The sequence below is a fragment of the Leptonychotes weddellii genome, chromosome 10, assembly GCF_054177405.1.
Source record: "Leptonychotes weddellii isolate Sample4059 chromosome 10, ASM5417740v2, whole genome shotgun sequence".
NCBI classification, from domain to species: domain Eukaryota; kingdom Metazoa; phylum Chordata; class Mammalia; order Carnivora; family Phocidae; genus Leptonychotes; species Leptonychotes weddellii.
Window position 1 is genome coordinate 79,911,936 of NC_138378.1, and position 9,408 is coordinate 79,921,343.

At 45.2% G+C, this 9,408-nt stretch overlaps 1 long non-coding RNA gene across 1 annotated transcript; it reads right to left on the reverse strand.

Annotated features, from left to right (window-relative positions):
* Window positions 1-322: 322 nt before the first annotated feature.
* On the reverse strand, window positions 323-8,905 carry LOC145715915 (uncharacterized). The gene is made up of 2 exons (XR_014138184.1): window positions 7,399-8,905; window positions 323-5,487 (listed from the first exon to the last, which is right to left on the reverse strand). It is a non-coding gene; the product is annotated as an uncharacterized LOC145715915 (long non-coding RNA).
* Window positions 8,906-9,408: the final 503 nt, after the last annotated feature.

Genomic DNA, 9,408 nt, shown 5'->3' on the forward strand with positions numbered 1-9,408 from the left:
ATTTCCTCAAATTGGTGATCTGAGAACAAAGTCAGTTAACCTCTTCTGACTACATTAAATAAAATAAACTTTTATGCTCTGCTTCAACTTATTCAAATATTTCTCAAACTGCAGTCCTGAAGAAAAGTCAGCCTTGTTTACTTTCTCTTTCTCATCACATAGGAACACAGATACCAACATTCACAGGAGAAAATTTCCAGACAGATTAATGGAAACTGTCTTGCAGGCACCTACCTTCTCTGTTAACATAAATGTAGATGCCAGTTCTACTCTTCTTTGTGGTGGCCCATCTGTGACATGTGAACTAAATTTTTCCAAGGGATTGTGTATATCGGTAAGGAGGGGCAAAACCCACTGGTCACCCCAAGATCAAATAACCCATTGACACTGAGATACAGAGTCGGTCCTCTTTCATCTTGTCCCTTGCTCATAGTGGGGAGGAGGGCCCACAGAGCCTGGGCTCCGGAAAGGAAGAGGGAAAGAAGAAACGAAGGACTGCTGGCTGCGGCCCACCGTCCATGAGCAGGATTTTCCCTGTTTACTGGAGGCAAGGCCTAGTCAAGGAGAAGTTGCCAGGGCACATATTTGTCATGGGCATGAGCAACTTACAAAAATATTGCCCCCAGCCACAAGCCACAAAGCCAAGGCTGCTTTGGGAGATTTACGGTCTGTTTGTTTCCAGTTTGCTCGGCCAGGTTTGTTGGAGGACACTTTTGTTCCCAGGAGACTTATTTGTGAGAGCTGTAGACGTGTTGCAACTTGAAAACTGACTAGGATATGAATATTTAAGTAATATTTAAAAAAAAATGGACACATGGCAACTCATAAGTCAGGATAGGGCCTTTGGGGAAATTCCAGTAGACAATACTGTCAGAGATAAATCCGAAGATAGATTTTTTTTTTTTTTTTGCACTGTCTGGGTTCCTTCCTTCTATCTATCCTGTTTTGTTTATGTAAATAGTCTAGTGCAACTACGGCTAGATGAGAATATTTACATTAATGAGACAAACCCTCCCATCTTCCCCTGTTCCCTCTTGCTCAAGAGAAACATTTAATATTTCAGAAGGATCTGATGGAATAGTGCCATATAAATCAGGGAGGATGACTTCTGATCTTCTAATTCAAGACAGCTGACAGATTTCACATGGCAACCTTTCACCCCGAATTCTTAGAAGGTCTTGTCCACTCTGAAAAATAAGATGTACCATTAGTGGACCAGAAATCAGGGAAAAAGTCACTAAAACAGGGAATACAGATAGGATTGGACTGAAGAAGAAAACCACAATCAACATGCACACAGGAGAGGGCACCTACAAAAGGTGAAGCAAAAATAGGGCACAGCCTACCAAGAGAGTAAAGAAGGAGGGTCCTGCAATCACTAACAGGATTCTTATTTAAGCTTTCACAGTAAGAGCCACCAAGTATGTGGAATCCTTCGTCCTTCCTCTCCTTCCATCTTCCCTTGTTCCTGCCCATGCCTCCCACTTGGATGGATCCACGGGATCAGACAGCAAACAACAGAGCTATCTGTGCTTTCGGATGAGCAATGAGCATGTGTGCTTGGGCAGAGAAGCAGACTCTTCGCCTTGGGCAACTCACAACCCCCAGCAAGTATTAGAAGCACTTCTGCCTAAGAGTCTAACTATCAAGGTAACACACCTGGCAGCAATTTGCTCCCCTCTAGGCACACCATGGGCACACTCGAGTATAAACACAGTGAGCAGCATGCAATGCCGCTCTCTCTACTTCTTACCCTGTCCTATGCCGACTAGTAAACAGGTAACACATGCATCGCAGTTAACACACAAGAACGTATACACAGAATTGCTCAGTCACAAAACATCAAATATTGGAGGAAAGCTACACCTTCAACAAGAGCCACCAGACTCAAGGAATACACGAACTTGACTAATGGATAACAGAGGCAATGAGGCAGCCAGAAAAAAACAACCACGAACAAAGTTGAAAGAAATACTCAGAAAATCATTGCAATGAATATGACAGATAAGGGAAGAGTATGCAGAAAATATAGAGAATGCCAATAAATCAATAAGAAAAAGATAAACAGTCCAATAGGAAAAAGAGAAAAGATTCTAAAGAAGTAATTTATAGAAATGAAAATGTAAAAACAGTTTAATTTCACTGTTAATTGGAGAAGTGCAAATAGAATATCATTTTCACCTTTGAGATAAAAGTTTCTTAATATAAATGATGGCAAAAATAGTGGGATATGACCGTTCTCTTGTAATGACCTGGTCACTTGGAGGGAAATTGAAAAGTATCTTTTAAAATGAAAGATCCAAGATGTTGGGGAGGATGTGGAGAAAGGGGAACCCTCTTGCACTGTTGGTGGGAATGCAAGCTGGTGCAGCCACTCTGGAAAACAGTATGGAGATTCCTCAAAAAGTTGAAAATAGAGCTATCCTACGACCCAGCAATTGCACTTCTAGGTATTTATCCAAAGGATATAAACACAGTGATTCGAAAGGGCACATGCACCCCAATGTTTATAGCAGCAATGTCCACAATAGCCAAACTATGGAAAGAGCCCAGATGTCCATCAACAGATGAATGGATAAAGAAGATGTGGTGTACACACACACACACACACACACACACACACACCATGGACTATTACTCAGCCATCAAAAAGAATGAAATCTTGCCATTTGCAATGATGTAGTTGGAACTAGAGGGTATCATGCTAAGTGAAATAAGTCAATCAGAGAAAGACAATTATCATATGATTTCACTCATATGTGGAATTTAAGAAACAAAACAGATGAACATAGGGGAGGGGAAGGAAAAATAAAATAAGATGAAAATTGAGAGGGAGGTAAACTATAGGAGACCTTAACTACAGGAAACAAACTGAGGGTTGCTGGAGGGGAGGTGGGTGGGAGGATGGGATAACTGTGTGATGGGCATTACGAAGGGCACTTGATGTAATGAGCACTGTGTGTTATATGCAACTGATGAATCACTAAATTCTACCTCTGAAACTAACTAACTAAATAAATAGGCAAAAAAAATTGAAAGTTCCAGAATTTTTGACAAAACCATTCCATATTTATGTATGAACTCTAAAGAAACATTCACGTATGTGCACAAATCACATATAAAGATGCTTGTGGCCATGCTATTTAGAATACAAAATCTTGGAAATGACCTTAATGTCTTTAAATAGAGAAATTATTAAATATACAATGGCACATCCATGTCATAGAAAACAATGAGATTTCTCTATTTTTACTGACATGGAAAACTTTCTAAGATATGTTATTAAGTGAAGAAAGAAATTTGCAGATAGTAGGTACACTAGATTCCATATATGTAAAAAAATTAAAATCCACAAATACTACATAATTTTATAGAAACATATATGTATGTAAACACATGTATAAAAACTTGAAGGGATACACATATAATTTTGATAACAGCAACCCACCCTGGAAAAGAGAATGGGAAATGGGAGTTAGCAAGGAGGGATTTCCGCATTATTTGCAATAATTGAATTATCTATTAACAGAATATATACACCTATTACTTGAGTAAAACATTAAAGCTTCTAAATTCAGAAACCAAATTCAAATATAGATCAAATGAGGAGATACTTCATTATTTGTTAAACGGTAAGATAAACCCACCACCTAGGATACCAAGAGGTATTGGTGACTCTTTGCAAACAGGTTGAAAGAAAGCATCTATCAGGTTCCCTTTCTCCTCATAAGAAAAGGAATACGGATCAGTGGCCATTTGTAGCCGCATAGGCGCGGGACCACGTGCTGGCTCAGGAGAAAGGGCCGCATTGCCTCTCTTTGAATACCGGGCTTCTCAGCTTCTCTACTACAAAACAAGAGGAAAATGATCTCTGAAAATAAAGCCTTAACATAGAGCACAACTTTGCTGAGTGTAGGAAACCCACATTCATTTCACTGACAAAAAGATTATCTCGCACCAGTGGTTTTTCAGAAAAGTCAAGAAACATGCCTTGTAAGACAGCCTTTTATTTATTATTATTTTTTTTTTAGAGAGGGAGGCACGGGGAGGGGCAGAGGAAGAAGGAGAGAGAATCCCAAGCAGGCTCCATGCCCAGCGCGGAGCCCAACACGGGACTCGATCTCACCACCCTGAGACCATGACCTGAGCTAAAATCAAGAGTCAGACAGCTGAGCAACCCAGGTGCCCCGGCCTTTGTTTTGTTTTGTTTTTTGTAAGACAGCCCTTTGGAAAAGATAATATTACACAGTGTATATTATACATTTAAGTAGACTTTTCATTAAATTAGTTTATGCCCCAGGATTCCTCATTATCAGAGTCCCGTGTGATAGGCAAACAAAATCCATTACCTTTCAACTGATAACATCACGTTCTCAACACTTACTGGCTGTTCTGAGAATACTGACAGGTCCCTGACAAGTTTACGGGGGCGGGGAAAGTGTTCATTCATGCAAGAATGGGAGTAGAACTTTGTGATTAACAAGTCTTTAAAGAGGAAAAACAGGGGTGCCTAGGTGGCTCAGTCGTTAAGCGTCTGCCTTCAGCTCAGGTCATGATCCCGGGGTCCTGGGATCGAGCCCCGCATCGGGCTCCCTGCTCCGTGGGAAGCCTGCTTCTCCCTCTCCCGCTCCCCCTACTTGTGTTCCCTCTCTCGCTGTCTCTGTCAAATAAATAAATAAAATCTTAAAAAAAAAAAAAAAGAGGAAAAACAAAAAAATTCAAATTGGCCATGGGGCATGATCCTTCCCAGTAGACACAGAGAGAAGAAGCTTCGGAATGATAAGCCTACCATCTCTGGCTATATCATTTGGCTAGCTCGATTATGTTATAATACGGTCTTCCCCCAAATTTCAGTGGCTTCAAACAATAAGAATTCTTTTCTTGCTAATGTCACATGTCCGTTGTAGGTCAGCAGGGAGGCCCTGTACATCATTCTCACTCAGGGGACTGTGCTGCTGTAACAACCACCATCCAGAACATTGTCACTCACAATACAGTTTGAGAGAGAGAATTCTGGAGGGTTTTGCACTTGCAATAAAATGCTGTGGCCCGGAAGTGACACATACCACTTCTGCTCATTAACCAGAGTTATTTATATGGTCCCACTCTATCACAGGGATCCAGGAAAAGCAATCTTACTATATTACAAGAGGAGAAAGTCATAAATATTTAGTGACCAACATTAATGATTAATGGATTCATTCCTTTTATTTGCACACATTAGCCTGGTCCAGGGGCATCAGAGACACCCAGGCCAACACCAAGTTAAATGAAGGGTAAGTATTTTAAGAACTTAGAATCCCCAGGTTGGCTTAGCTGGAGAATAGAAATAACGCATCCCACCCAGAAATTTTAACATAAATGGAAACATTCCAGTAATATCTAGTTTAGGATAATCTGTGCACATAGGTGATGCTGGGACATTTCTCCCAGTTGCAAACAATTCGTGATCAGTGACTTCCAAAGCCGGCTGATCTTCAGGATCACCTGGGAAACAAACAAACAAACAAACATGGCAATGTCTGGGTCTCATGCCTAAAGATTCTAATTCAATATATCCTAGAATGTGCCCCAAGAATCTATATACCTAACCCCCAGACCCCAGGATTCTCATGATCATTAGATTTGGTAACTTTTGCTGAAGACATTCAAGTCCAGCAGTCCTCATGCAAGGTAATGCACCAGGCTTTCCAACCTCACAGACCGTTGAGACTGGTGAATGACCAGGGTGACCCAAAGCGAGCCATGAGCACCACGGCAATAGAGTGAAAGGAATACCAGCGGCAGGTCATAATAACACCTACTACTTGGTCCTTGTTCTGATTATCTGTTGCTGCCCAGCAAACCAGCCCCAAACTTAGTGACTTAAAATAGCAACAAGCATTTTGTTTGCTGAAAATCTACATTTTGGGCAGGGCTCTGTCGAGATGGCTGTTTCTGTTCCATGTGCTTCCATTGACTGGAGCTGAAGGACCCACTTCCAAGTTGGCCCCAAAATGCCAAGGCTCAGCAGGGGCTGTTGACCGGGGCCCCCAATTCCTCTCCACGTGTGTCTGTAAGGTGCTACTTGGGCTTCCTCACCGCATGGCATCTGGGTCCCAAGAGTCTATGTGCACAGAGCAGGAATTAGAACCTTCCAGTCTCTTAATGCCTGAGTCCAGAAACTGGTAGAGTGTCACTTGGGCAGCTTTCTATGAGCTAAGTGTCACAGAGCCTACCCAAATTCGAGGGGGGCGGGGATACAGTCCTCCTCTCAATGGGAGAAGTGACAAAGAATTTGCAGCCACCTTTAATCTGCCATCATCCTTGCTCTGCCCTTTGGGCTCAGGCTTCTCACCTGTGAAATCAGAGGGTCCAACTGGATTATCTTTGAGGGCCTTGCTAATCCCCAAAGGCTATGAGTCACTGGACCTGATGCATAATTTGCTGACTGCCAAAGAAGCCCAGGCTGCAAGTCCGTGCCCTTTAGTAAACTGGCGTGCAGTGACAGCCGAACAGAGCCTGACAGACAGGCAGGGCTCATGGGGCAGCAATGACCCTGGGCACTCAGGCTCCTCTGCACTTCCTGCCAAACCCACTGCTGTTTTTCTTCCCAGAGCCAAACTTGTGTCCTAATTCCTGCGTCCTAATTCAGCAGCTGCCCTGAGGGCTTCCCGACCGTGCACATCATTCCTGCCCCATCTCTTGGGCAATAATCCCTAAGTTAAACATGCAGTAACTGAACAAGAAATCTCAACAGGAGATGGGCAAAGCTCATGAGCACAACAAAGGGCTTCAGTAGGTGGGCTCTGGTCCCAGGCGGTCTGGGTACAGACACCCCCAAGACTGCATTCTAGCTGCAAGAACTTGGGTAATGCGACTTCATTATTTAAAATTGTAGCACCTATCTCCTAGAGTTATTGCAAGAGTTACTTGAAATAATGCATATTAAACACTTAGCACAGAGTCTGATCCATAGCAGACACTTGATAAATATTAGCCATTATTTTAATTAAGTCATGATGCAAATAGTCACTGTCGCCATAGTTTGTCATGCATTCTGCAGAGCCAGAGGAGATGGGTCTTGCTGGAAAGAGCAGCGTTAGCCCAGAACCGCCGATCTGCTGTAGGCCTGGCCACTGACGGCCGGAGTCCCACAGGGGAAAAGAAAAGGTGACATACAAGCACCCCACTCCTGTGCACCCTGCATTGGTGGGTGGAGAGTTGCCGCATCGGCTGGGCATGGCTGGTCAGAAATTTACTGATCCCGGTGTGGACGCACAGCTCACATCCTGGGCCACCCAGAGCCTGGAGATGTTTGCTGAGTGTCTAGCATAAGCCTATCAGATGCAGGGGCCGCAAGCGGGAACAAACCAGCCAGGGACCCTACCCTCACAGAGAACGCCATCTACCGTTTACCGTATTTGAAAGGTACGCCTTCCAGAAGCCCTTGGCGGAGTCACTCCGGTCTTGCCCTGACTTTCAGTCTCACATTCGAGAATCTGCGGCTTTCTCTGATATCCCAGAGCTGGCTTTGCAGCCTCTCACACAGCTCAGTGGGTGTGCAATGGGAGGGGAAAGACTGCATATGCTCTGGACAACACTTTTATGGCCATATGGGAATATTTTGGTGATGCAATAAAGCGTAATTCCTCAGTGTTATTACAAAACTGCCAGCTCATTTCTGAAGAAACGCAAAACACAAACAAGCCGGCCTTGTTTGCTTTATCAATGCTGCACTGTAGTGCTGAGCTGGGGGAGGCGGCTGCCCCAACAACATCCCGAAACATCCCTGCTGACTCCTACAGGAGACGGCTGCAGGGCTCCAGTGCTTCCTGAGTAAGGGAAAAGGCCATGTCAAATGCGGGGGGAGAGATTCAGGCATGGAAGAACCAGGCAGCCGAAAACACGGGCTGGCCCTCCAGGGGGTGATGGTCTGCGCCCGGCAAAGGAAGGACCCAGACCAGCTCCGGGTCAGCCACGCCCACGGAGTCCCTCGTGCACATACACCACACTCCTGCCCATGGGATGCTCTGCCCCTCGCACCTGCTTGACCATGACCTTCCCCACGGTTTCTCTTCTCAGGCCACTCACCGGCTCGCTGTGATCACCTCAGGCTGTTGTCTCTTGGCTGGCAGATTCTAAATAAAGATGCAGCCCAGGCATCTCCCCTGAGCCCTCCCTCCCATTTATCCAGAGGCCTCCTGGACGTCTCCACCCAAGGTCCCACGGCTCTTCAAACTCAGTGTTATACATTGAATCGTGTCCCTCCGCACCACCACCCACCAAAGGCTGTGTTGAAGTCCTAACTCCCAGTACCTGTGAATGTGACCTTATAGGGAAATAGGGTCTTTGCTGATGTAATCAAGTTAAGATGAGGTCATGGGGGTGGGTCCTAATCCAATACAACTAGTGTCCTCAGAAGAAGAGGAAAGTGCCCCAGGAAGACACACGGGGAGAACACCAGGTGAAGACAGACGCAGAGACTGGAGCCACGCCGCTGTAAGCCAAGGACACTGAGGATGGCCGGCCACCGCCAGAAGCTGGAGAGAGGGAAGGAAGGATGCCGCCCAGAGTCTCAGAGGGAGTCGGCCCTGCCGACACCTCGATGTTGGGCTTCCACCGTCTAGAACCGTGAGAGAAATCAATGTCTGTTGTTTGAAGCCTTGCAGTCTGAGACACTCAGCAGCCCTAGGGAAGGGATCATCTCAACATGGCCCACACCCAGTTCTCCACTTTCTGCCTTTCTCAGGCTTGCTTCTCTTCCGGGTCATCTGTGTTGTAATAAAGAAGACAAGCTACCAAATCAGAAATTTGAGAGGCCACTTTGACTCCCTCCCCATCCTCATGCCAGCCCATCAAGCGCCCGGTCATGTCAGCTTGACCCCCCTTTTACTACACCAGTCCCTGTGCTGGCTCAGCCTGGTGCCTTCACCCGGGGAAGACAGCAGCGACCTCCTTCCTGCTGTGCACCCTGGCCAGTCTCCCTCCACCTGACATCATCTGAGCACCGCCCCCCTCCCCTTCGCATCCTGCTGGTGTGATCTAAGCCCCCTCATGTCACACCCCTGCTTAAACCTTGCACAGTACTGCCCCCTCTGAACTCTAAACTCACAGGCTTGGCCTGCAGAGACCTTCGTGAATGATCTGGTTCCAGGATAAATGCCTCCATTTATCTTCTTTCATTTACTCCTTTGCCCAACCTTGAACTTTATGCTCGCGCAATATTAAATCGCTCGAGGTTTTTAGACTCTGTCATGTTCTTTGATGCCTCTGTGCCTTTGCAGGGGCTTGTCCTTGTGCGAGAAACATCACTCCATCCTCTTATTTCCTGGTAAATGTCTGTTCATTCCTCAAATCTTTGATTAAATGTTTTCTTACTTGTGCAACCTTCCAGACTTTCCCCGGGCAATTTTGGGTAGCTTATGT